The sequence below is a fragment of the Schistosoma haematobium genome, chromosome 2 (genome assembly GCF_000699445.3).
Source record: "Schistosoma haematobium chromosome 2, whole genome shotgun sequence".
Lineage (NCBI taxonomy): Eukaryota > Metazoa > Platyhelminthes > Trematoda > Strigeidida > Schistosomatidae > Schistosoma > Schistosoma haematobium.
The window spans coordinates 31,142,803-31,154,944 of NC_067197.1; the positions used below are offsets into that span (position 1 = coordinate 31,142,803).

Genomic DNA, 12,142 nt, shown 5'->3' on the forward strand with positions numbered 1-12,142 from the left:
TCATTATTGTTATTATTGCTATTGCTAGACAATGACACTTTCACCCAATTACCGAAATATGTTTGATAAAAACCGTGTCACTACATAATCACTATATTCGTAATTTTGTTGTAGAAAACTCGTTAGGATCACTTGCAGACTGTAATAATAGCTGATATTGATCATTTAATCTCATATAGATAACTAAAAGTAATCAAATTAAAATAAATGTCGTCGAAAAAACCGTCCAAAGGTTATACAAGAATAGACTATGATTGATTAATAAATAAACTTCAAATTTGTTGTCAATATATAAATAACATTTCATGATATGAACATTATCAAAGCAGTCTGCTTGAATATCTAGACTATCTGTTCCTGCTATCTGGATATTTCAACAAGTTATCTGTTTTGTTGTTTGTTTTAACACATCATTATGCCTATTAGTCGCATAATCTATTTAGGTGAATTTGTTAATAGATTACGACATTTCGTTGTACAAGTTACAAAAGAGCCTAGTCAGAGACGTGGTTGCTGACAAAATGTATCTAAAAGAATATATATTTATCAGTTGTCGATTCGTGAACTGCTAACATTTAACCAGCATCCACTCAATATTTATCACAAGGGTCGATCAACAAGTACAAAAAGGAAACTTGTTGAAATTCTTTGTGTTTAAAATCCTGTATTGTACCAAGAAATAATATTAAATAAAGCCAATAACAATAGCAATAAAGTGTATACTAAAATTCAACTGTTCTATTGAGTAGCATCATAAATAATTGGGTAAATAATCACTTCTCATAGGATAAGAATAGACCAATAATCAATATCTATAAACGACTCTCATAGAAATCTTAGTAGAATATTTCAATAATGAGTCATAATGCCATACTGTTTTATCATCACAAAAATCAGTCCATAAATGATAATCTATATTCAATGAAAACTATTACTAAACTCATTTAGTAAATTTTAATAATGATTTCAGTCCAAAATATAATGAAATGTATGTCTTGGATTCCATCGTTAGCTACCATCCATCTTTGCTTAAAATTAAACCTTATCTTATATATTTTATTAACCAAGATAGGACATTATAAGAAATGGAGTATCATTTATGAATTTCTTTGAATAAATCTTTATGAACAGTACTTTTTTCATTATTAAAGGAAATTCATTCAAATTAAATAAAAACAACGTAGTTTTGATGTTAGTAACGTGTTTACTTTTAGTAACTAACATGTTGATAGATTTGAGATTTTTGTTATAACCTGTCCATTGTTGATTTACAATTTCATTTTATAAATTATAATCTATCATAAAAACCATCTTAAAAAGTCTAGAATAAACAAAAATATTTTCCATGTTGATTTTTGTCAATCATTTTGAAATATGAAAAAAACAAACAAACCAACGAAAGGAAACTAAAGTGTTAAGATATTGGTGTAGAATAATGATTTGTAATAATGATGGTGATGATGATGATGGGGATGATGATGATGATGATGATCTTGATGACAAAACTGTTAGACAAATATTAATAATTGACAAAACATTGGAAAATATCAAGCGAAATAAAAGTAAATAGCAACTAAATGTTGCATATGTACATTTTTTTCTTGATTTTTTAGGGTAGAAACAAAATTGTCAATCATATTACATATCTAAATAACATTCACTTATATGATATGATATAGTATGATATGTACATGTATAAACAATCTATTAAATAAAAGATAGTTCTGAAACAATAGTATATAAACAATGTTATTGTAGGTTATATTGATACACGTTTCTTTTATTATTTTTTTATTTTTTTTAATTTCCGAAAACTGTGACAAGAGAAAGATGTTCTAAGTAGTCTATTATAATTACAGATGACATGAAGTGTTTAATTAAAATTGAATGAGTATTAAAGTTAAACAACCCATTTGGAACACGAAACTTTAGATTCACATTCATTCTAGGATGATGACTGAATTATTAAGGAACATAATGAATACGCCCATGTATTTGATAATTGTTAAATTTTAATGGATTTGTTATATGAAATGAAAGTTCTTAATGAAACATATTACAGAATAAAATCTATATCCATTCATAAATAATCCTGATAAAAAAACAAACAGTGACATACTAGAAGAAGATATCAATATGAATTTCAGTAGTTGAGTTCAACAATGTTTGGTGTGAATGGATTACAAACCAAAAGCGATGAAAAATCGTGGCGCAATATCTTAGAAACAAACATATCATTGGATGCTGATTTAATGTTCTAAAGGTTGAACGTTCAGAGCAAGCCAAAAATGGCTCTAGTTTTGGCATATGGTGAGATTTATAATGTAAACTACTGTAGAATTCCTTTATTATAGTAAAATATCTGCTCATCGATTCGTTGTTTTCAATGTTTTCTAAACTGAGATCAATCCTTCAAGTAAATTATAGAATTTTGACATTTGTCACAAAGAAAAGTAACATTTTATTTGAAAGTTTGCCCTAGATACTACCTAAAACGTGAGAAAAAAAGTTTTTACATGAAATAATAAAGGCTTTGTATTGTACAGCCAATTTTTTCGTTGTTCATTGTCCAACATTAATACAAATGATCTCTAGATTTCTTTAAAATAACTTCTAATGGTTCTATGATATTTTCTTTGTTCATTCTCGATTGTTCAGTGACAAAGTTAAAAAGCGTCACCATCTGATTATATAAAGTATTACAAACTAATCGAAATAATTGTCTTGTCCAACGTATAATCAATATAAATACTTAGACAACGGGTCACATATCCCATGAGTATATCATATAAAAAAGACGTTACTTAATAATTTTTTTCTGAATTTTGTAACCTTAATTATACACCTGAATCAAGTAAAACATATGGGAAAGAAATCCCAAGTGATGGGAATTCATGAACACACGTACCTAACTAAAGAAACAACACTAACCAATGCCCGTGTGAAATGACAAAAACTCTTTACAATCTGAAAAGAATATCAACTGTTATTTATTTTGCTAATTCTTACCACTTTCTTCCTGTTTATATGTAGATATGTGGTTAGGTTCATTAAAGTGTAAAATACAGTAATTTCATCATTTTATATGTTCTCAGAATTTATGTTTCTTTTCAAGTTTGTTTATCTAACCAATTTAAACATTTATTTAATCGACTTTTTTTTAAAAGTATGGGAAAATTATTGAACATTGTTAGGGATGTTAGATCGCCAGAAATCACGTGGTAAATGCCTTATTCTTGTAATTTTATTCTTTTTTTTCTTGTTTTCGCGCTAAAAGCACTCATTTTCAACTTCATGTCGTATTTCTCACTTGGAAGGATCTTGAACGCTATTGGTTCGTTGTAGTATGTTATTTTGTAACGCTTCCCAAGGGCAGATTTATGATGCATATATAAGTTTGATTTGTGCCTGTGGTTATTGCGTGTGCTTCTACCTGCTTGCGAGATATATTTTGCCCATTTCGAACTTGGACTTCATTCTCTAGTTAGCGATGTTGAGATGCGTCAGTATAGCTAGCTTATTGGTTTTTGGTCACAGAGTTTTTGTTCCGTTCTCAGATTAGTTGAACTCGTATTCATTTCAAATATAGCAAACATGCTGAAATTGTTCAATCATCAATATGTCTCAATACACTGGAAAATTTAGGTATTTCAGTTCTTCTTGATGAAAAGATTTCATTTGTTTAATTCGATGTAATTAAAAAGGAGTAACTTCAATATTTAATCAGTCATATAATATCATGTTTTAGAATTATAGGTAACTCAAAGAAGGAAGTAGTTTACAAGTTTTATTAACCTTGGAATCCCTGAAAGTTTGCTTGAACCAATATGAACTTTACTCAGCTATTTAAATGTCACTTTTTTGGAAAAAGAAATTTAATGTAATAAAGTTACGACTGAAAAATTGTATAACTTTTGTTTTAATTAAATCACTTAGATCTTCTTTAATTACATGAATACATAACCACTATTTAGACTTTTATTTCATTGAAAAGATATTGACATATAGTTTCTTGGAACTTCACAGTTATTTTCTCAATTAAAAGGTTGTATAATATTGAATAAACTACTTTTACAGCAAAAAGAAAAACTAATTCAAATCACTTTATTACGTAACACATTGTAATCCTTTGAAAAAGAAAAAAAACATTGTCTACTTTGATTTTCATTCATCAGTATGAACGAACAACATATTTTTTCCACAAGGAATATGACAAAGATAGTAATAGTTTTTAATTATGAAAATAACAAAAGAAAAACAATCTAACAATTTAATAATTCAAATGAGTAATATTTATGAGAAAATCATAATAATCTATGAATTTTTTCTTTCATTTTTTCATTTTTTCTTTTCTTTTTTTCTTTTTCGCTCCTCTTCTTCTTCAATAAATCAATATTGAATTTCATATTCTAACGGAAGTTTGGATGATTAAACAATGAATATACTTCTATATTAAAAAATTGCATAACATACATACACACGCATTAAATTAAAATTAATCATGTCATTAATAATAAAAAATAAATAAATAACAACGATGTGTAAATATAAGTGTAATATTAAAAATTTACTTAATTGATAAATTTTTTTTCAGGAAAAACAAGAGAGAAAAAAGATGAAAAAAGGAGGGAAAAAAGAGAGAAAAAAGAGAAAGAGAAAAAAGAGAAAAAACGAATTGTGCATATTTGCTTTGATTTTCAATAATACAAACATTTAAACTATTTTTTATAACCAGAAGAATTTCCGGAATAAAGTAAAATAAAAAAAATGAAAATAATTAAATTCATTTAAATAAAAATAAACATTATTTTATGTTATTAAAATTTATTTATTGAATAATGAATATACATTATTGTTTTATTGAATGATTTAATTGATGTGAGATATAAAAGTGTTCTTGATAGATATGATAATTGTATAAAGTGTCTAAGTAAAGGTCAAGTAGAGATTTTATTTGGTAAAAAGGAAAAAAAATAGGTTTTTATTTATGTTTTTATTATTATTACCATTTATATCAATCATTTCATAATAAGTAATATATTGAAAATACTTAAAAATAGACACCATTAAATAAGATATATCATGCGTATAAAGCACACTTACTGTAATAATATTTTACTTAAACTGTTGTTGTTTTTTAATAATTTTTGTATTTGCTAAAAAAATAACTGAATATAAGACTATAATTTCGATAAGGTAATAAGAAGACAAGGATTATCAAAACTATGTGATATGTTAGTGCAATACATTTTGAACAATCTGATCACAGAGTGATCCAGAGTGATTAGGTTTCAAATTATGCTCACATTATTATTATTATTACTCTTATTATTATCCTTGACTCCTGTTACCCCATTTCCAGTCTAGTCGACCTCGTAATTTTATATATAAATGTTTTTAAGAAGTATGTATGCAATCAGATTGTTCAAAATGTAATGCGCTAACATATCACATAGTTCTGATAATCTTTGTCTTCCTATTACATGATCGAAATTTATTAAAGGGACTAATTGCTTTAAATAAAGTTATAAATCAATTTAGGTTATAAATATGAATAATAGTCATGTGTAGATTTGGTAACAGTGAATAGTTGAAAGATATGTATTATTGTTGAATAGATACTGTGAATTATTTTGTAACATAGATTATAATCATTTAATCGAATATTTTACACATTTATTACATTCGAATAATAAAGTTAGAAATAACTTAGTTATACATTATTATATCACTGAAGCTATATGAACATTTTTATTTTAGAACACAGTTTGTGAAGTGCTGTCATTCAGAGGATTTAAATAATTATAGTGTTGAATAGATTACGATTAATGTAAAAAGTTAAAACTATAGAAGGTGTTTAAGATTTGGCTAATCTGATCCCTGAAGTCAATAGAACAAGCTGTCAGTCAATTGTAAAGAGATTATAATTGTTTATTTTTTTGAAGTAAACGTCTATGATTTTTTTCACACGAACAATGAAAGCTTTGCAATCAATATATTCAGATCATAGGTTACAACAACCAAACCTTTTAATGCACAAACAGAAAATATAAGTTTAGTTTTCTAAATATCTATGGATAGTTTGCTCCCAGGAAAGAATATGAATAATAGATTCACTTAGTCAATTTATTCTTTTGCATTTCGTATGACTTTCTGCCTTCGATCTTTGATTTGTGGATATGTTAATGACAAATTCCTGTTGTGGGTCACTTAAATGTATATCTATGATTTTACTTGGGTTAGTGAAGCTAGTTAAATTAGCTTTACATGGCAGGCTCTTTTGACGCATTACACAAATTAATCTACAGCTAGGCTATAGAACAAATTTGAAAATTTCCGAACAATTTTTGAAATAATCTAGTTCTATTTTTTAAAACTGACTACTGAACTTTTTGTAAAATTTAAAATAAAGCATTACTAAATCAAATCGTTGAAAATTAAAACTTAGTCGAATTAAAAGTTCACATGGTATCATTTACTTGCATCCTCTGATTCTTGCTAAGCTCCGCATTTGATCAGCCTGTTATTAGTGTATGCGTATCCTCTGTGGATTGCCTTGATATTGCCTTACGTCACAAGCATTATAATCTACCATAGATAGTGGCTAGCAGTGGAATCCAGGACGCATGTTTCGTCCTATTTGCGGTTCATCAACTGGATATGCCTGCGATGGTGTTTGAAGTGATTCGTACTGGGTTCGAGTCTCGGAGTGAACATCAACTCTGAGATCTAGGTACATCCAGCTGACGGGTTTAAAATACGACGAAATGTGCGTTCTGGATTCCACTGCTAGCCACCATCCATCTTTGCTCAGTCGAATAATTTTTTATTCTCTTTTCAGCTACAAACTTGTAAATATCGATTTATAACTCATACTCTAGCATTTTGAACTGTCTTTAACTAATGTACTCAGACTTTTGTCAGTGAAATGTTTGTTAACATACAATAGAACAGTTTGCTTCATATGTATGTTGCTATGATTAATTCATGGATCTGAGCATAATCTACATCGAAAAAATTAGAACTTAAGGTGAATTCGTTCATTTAACATATATACATTCAGACACCAAGGTATCGAAAATGTTAATAACCATAGGTCAGAATTACGCTTTGTACGTGACATTCTATTGATATATTTTTAAAGTGTACCTCACAGATGGTAAACATGTGTTATTTGTATGCGTAATAAATTCAAGAAAATACTTACCATGTGTGCAAATGATAATTTACTGTTTACACTTACGAGAATTCTTTAAGCATCTGGTGTATTTATTTTACTAATCACTGTAACTATGGTAACTGGCAATTTTACCAACATTTTCTCATAGTTAGTTGGATTTGATATTTACCATAACTGACGGCGTTCTTGATGAGGAAAGTTTCTTCAAGAAATTTACTTATAAGTAATATTTATTTCCTCACAAAGTTCCCGAAGCAACATATTTCTGAGACTTATAGTCCTAGAAATAAATCATTTCTTCCATAAACATATTTTGATTCATTAAATTATTTTTAGCAATTAAATTTGAAGAGATTTCCTATCACTGATTGATATCAGTTGAAGAATTATTAAAGTGAAGATAAAATTCGATAGCTTTGATGAGAGTTCCCATGAAGCTATGTTAGCACATAGTAACAAAGTGTTCTAAACAAAGTCAAATTAACTGTTCAGTGTAATTAACACTTAGATGAGTCTGTGAAAAGAATTATTTTTGAAAACCTAACATGTTTTTTATACTGTTGAATCAATAAGAAGTGATTAGGACGAGACTACAATTTATGGACAAACCAAACAGATTTAGGATGACAGGTCTTGGATTTTCGCGCCAAATTCATTCACCTATTTGACCAAATAGTGTTTTTGTATTTTAGCTGATATCAGTTCATGATGAAAACCATAAATCTTAATCCTAACCTTAACCATAAACTGTAAATCATAAGCCTTATTCTTCACACTGCTTTATGACTCTCATTTAGCCCTAGTAAGTGGGTGGATACTCTCAAAGTCATTTTAGAGTCGCTCAAAAGTCGTTCTCAAATTATAGTCTCGCTGTGATTTCTCTTAAAAAGTTATTTGTATTGTGTCAGATTGGTGTTTTTAAGCCATTTACTCTTAAGTTAGGTACAAATTGATTCACATCAAACATATGCTCATGTTTTCTCAATAACTTGTGAATTGTATTCAATTTATTGGATAAATACAACAGTAGAAATACAAAAAGATCTGCACAGTGTTTTAATTCAGTTTTCGGCATTGTTACAGTCAATAGACAGTAAAAATTGTTTCTTTAGAGAATTTGAAATCCAAACGTTCAGTAAAGAATAACACAAACTGTTCAGGATGATAACAAATGGATTACTTAAATATGAAATCACGTATAAAAGCAGTTTGTTGTTCGGTCACTGTACTCTGGTTGTAAATACTTCAATATTCAAAGTTTGAGACGTTATTATTTTGTAGTCTTATCCGATCCTTCCGAATTGAAATTTTAGTATTGAGCTTCTCACTTTGATTGTTTTTTTAGTTTTTAATTTTGTCCGTAAGATTGATTTCATTCTTTTCTCGCTTTACTATAGTATAAGATGAAAAAAGTTTGGTGAATAACCATTTATGTCAAATTATATATTCCGTTTTGTTGATCTAGTAGTTATCATGTGCTGAATGTCAAGTACCTTAGTCAGATTAGAAGTATAAAATGAAATACAAATTCTGAATGATATTTTGATCCCACATGCGGGATTGTGGATGCGCACTGCTGAGGAGTCACATACTACGATGAAACAGCCTTTCAGTACTTCCAGGTTTTACATTGGTGCTATAACAGTGACCGGTTTTTGGTCCCAATTAAAACTGAACAATCTCCATAACCATATACTGATTATAATTGTACTTTACGCACTGAGTATCAGAGCAGACAATAATAAATTATAACCAGTATAATATACTTGACTTGTTTTTTCCAAAATAAGTGAAAAGAATTTCAATATATAACAGTTTCTCAACAAGGTACAATTATGTTACAGTTATTTTTAATTCAGACATATGTTTATAATCTGACTCAAATATTCCCTTTCCAGCGTAGAATATTTCAGCATTTGCAGTCAATCTCTCTATATATAGTGTATGTTAATTATGTTGGTGGATATAAGTAGTATGTAGCACCGATCAGAAGTGGAATGTTTTCATGAAGAAGATTGAAAACATTGAAGTGAACAAAAGAGAGAAGGAAACTGAATGCAATCAAAATAAAAGCAGGAATGAAGAAACGAAAAGTTTTGTAAGAGACAACTAGTAGATGTGCAAAAAATGTAGCTAATTTATGATTTTCATATTTTACTAGAGAACTGTGTTATTCGGCATTGGATGATAAATTGGTTTCCCCACTTCAGTTCTTTGTTCACGAAATATGTATTTATGTTTTTGAGAAGTAAAGCGCTAAGACTAGTTCATACTATAGAGACGTCAATTTATTCTGACCTGATATATTTCAATGGGTTAGTTCGACATTGATTTTGATCAGTATAAGTTAGAATTACTTTAATAATAACTAAGAATGTACGATCGTTATTTGTGTGAGCTTTACGCAGACCGGAAAGATAATAGTAATTAACTTACTTGCGTTCATCATATATATATATATATATATATATATATATATATATGCAATTTTGTCATGAAAAATCTTTCTAAAACTGGCATATAATTAGACTTTATATTCTCATCTCATTTCTAGTCCTTTAATCATAATGTTCCATTTGTTTCCAGCTGTTATACAAATGAAATTTTTAATTACTCATTATTTTTTATATAGTTTTTAGCAAACATTTGTAAAAACTTTAATTACCTAACTAATATTATTCCTATTGTAATATAATTTTAGTTTAATTTCTTTTTCCCGCCAAAACATGATATAAATTCATTAAAACAAAAGATGGTTATTTTTCTAGGACACAAAAATAAAATTTTATGATTATCATTTGTGGTAATTAATTGGTTTCTTTCTTATATTTAGATCCAGGTAATGTATATATATATATATATATATATGCATATATGACTAATTTGCTATTATCTGTATATTATCAGGTGTTTGTAGTATTATTTATGGAAAACTTTTTTCTAAGAAGTCGTTGGATTAAATATAGAACAATAATGTTGTAGAAGCCAAAGAAACATCTAAGAAATATTATTTAAAAAACTGACAGTGTGATAAATAAACCAATTTTTAATCACAGAAGGTTTTATGGAGATTGTAGTAATTTTAAAATTGAATTCATGAGTCATTTGAAGCTAGACCACAATGGAAAACTTGAAAGCACTGGATGGTTTTTTCATCCTAATATGAGACTCGTCTGCAGCACGCATCCACAATCCCGCCTCCCGCGGGGTTCGAACACAGGGCCTAGCAGTCTCGTGCGCGAACGCTTAACCTTCAAACCACTGAGCTTGCCGTCACCCAGCGGTGTTATTTAATTAATTGGAACTATAGATAAGATATCATATTATAACCTAAAGTTATTAAGGAGTATTGCCGTATCACAAGTACCTGTTTTAGTGAATATTTATTGAATAGATAATGAATAGTAAGAAATAAAACATTTTATTAATTATTGTTCATGTCATTAGTTGAAACCATGAGTCAACTGAAGCTAGACCACCATGAAAAACCTAGAAGCACTGGACGGCCGTTTCGTCCTAGTATGGGACTCCTCAGTAGTGGCACAATTTCATGGATTGATTGAAATTAGACATTAATATCGTTGGATGCCAGCAGGCTTAGTGGTTTAATGTTTAAGCGCTCACGCGAGAGACTGATAGGTTCTGAGTTCGAATCTCGGGATCGTGGATGCGCACTGCTGAGGAGTCCCACAACTGAACGAAACGGCCATCCAGTGCTTTCAGGTTTTCCATTGTGGTCTAGCTTCAATTGGTTCATGATTTCAACCACTGAAACTACTAAAATCTCAACAAAACCCCATCTGATAATGTCCATATAGCAATTTCTGTAAAGAGGTTTATTATAATCTCTTAATTCTGGTTTATAAGCTTAAAATGGTTTCCATCGTTAACATTTATTAAACATCAAATTATTGATTATAGTGTACAATGTGTTTTACTAGATTATTAAATACATGAGAATAAACAATTTGATTTACACCTGGTATTTATGAAGAAAAAATAAAGTATACATCGAATCACAATACAATAAATTGTTGAATGAATTATTTATAATCATGATAGATAGTTCTGAATAAATGACATTTAGTTCCTGCCAGGACTACTTATTTATTTACTTATTTTTGAAAATTCACTCAGATTCATTTAATTTAGTTGTAGTATTTACTGATCTAGTCCAGAATTATCAAATGTTATCACATCCTGTTGCTACAGTCTTTAAAATAATTCGAGTTTATTTTTGTTACATTCGTGATATATTCCACATTTTTGTTGTTGAAGTAATAATGGATCTTTGATATGCTAGAGTATTACTACAAAATACAACTATGGTATATAGTGTCTGAACTAATTTTCCTATATTTGTCGTTGTTTTATCACTCATAGATAGGATTTATAGAATATGTACATATTCATATAATCATTGATCGTTACTTTGAAGCCAGATAATATGTTAACCAATATATAAGTTTCCAAGTTATTACTTATATCTAGATGTAATAGATCTGCATAACATCACAGTTCATCAGTCTTGGTAGCCTGTTAAAATACGTTTGAATTGTTTTTTTTTACAAACTATTAGCTCTCATACTAAGTGGAATGTGTCGATTTATTTTATTTAGGAAATACATGTGATAACATTATATGAATAGTGCTTATTGTGAAGTTTCTAAATATATAAACAGAACACGTAATATAATATTTGGTGTGATGTATGGTTGACGACAAACAATGCCCTATAGACGGGTTTCGTTAACAGATCAAATGTTTTGTAGGGTACGATAAATTAAATTTCTTCGTGATTATTCAACAAGAGAGCTAATTATCACCTTTTTTCTATTTAATCCCCAGCTCTTTTAAGCCTTGATTATGCACATGGAATTAAGATGTGTAGTTTATAAGTCATTTACATGAAATCTCCTAGTTATACAATATTTGTATATCAGTATTGTCAAGATTTATTCT

At 28.5% G+C, this 12,142-nt stretch overlaps 1 protein-coding gene across 1 annotated transcript in view; it reads left to right on the forward strand.

The window, feature by feature from the left end:
• Positions 1 to 12,142, forward strand: part of KAL1_1 (Kallmann syndrome 1 sequence) — a 100,139-nt gene that overhangs the window by 16,946 nt on the left and 71,051 nt on the right. The window lies entirely within an intron of this gene.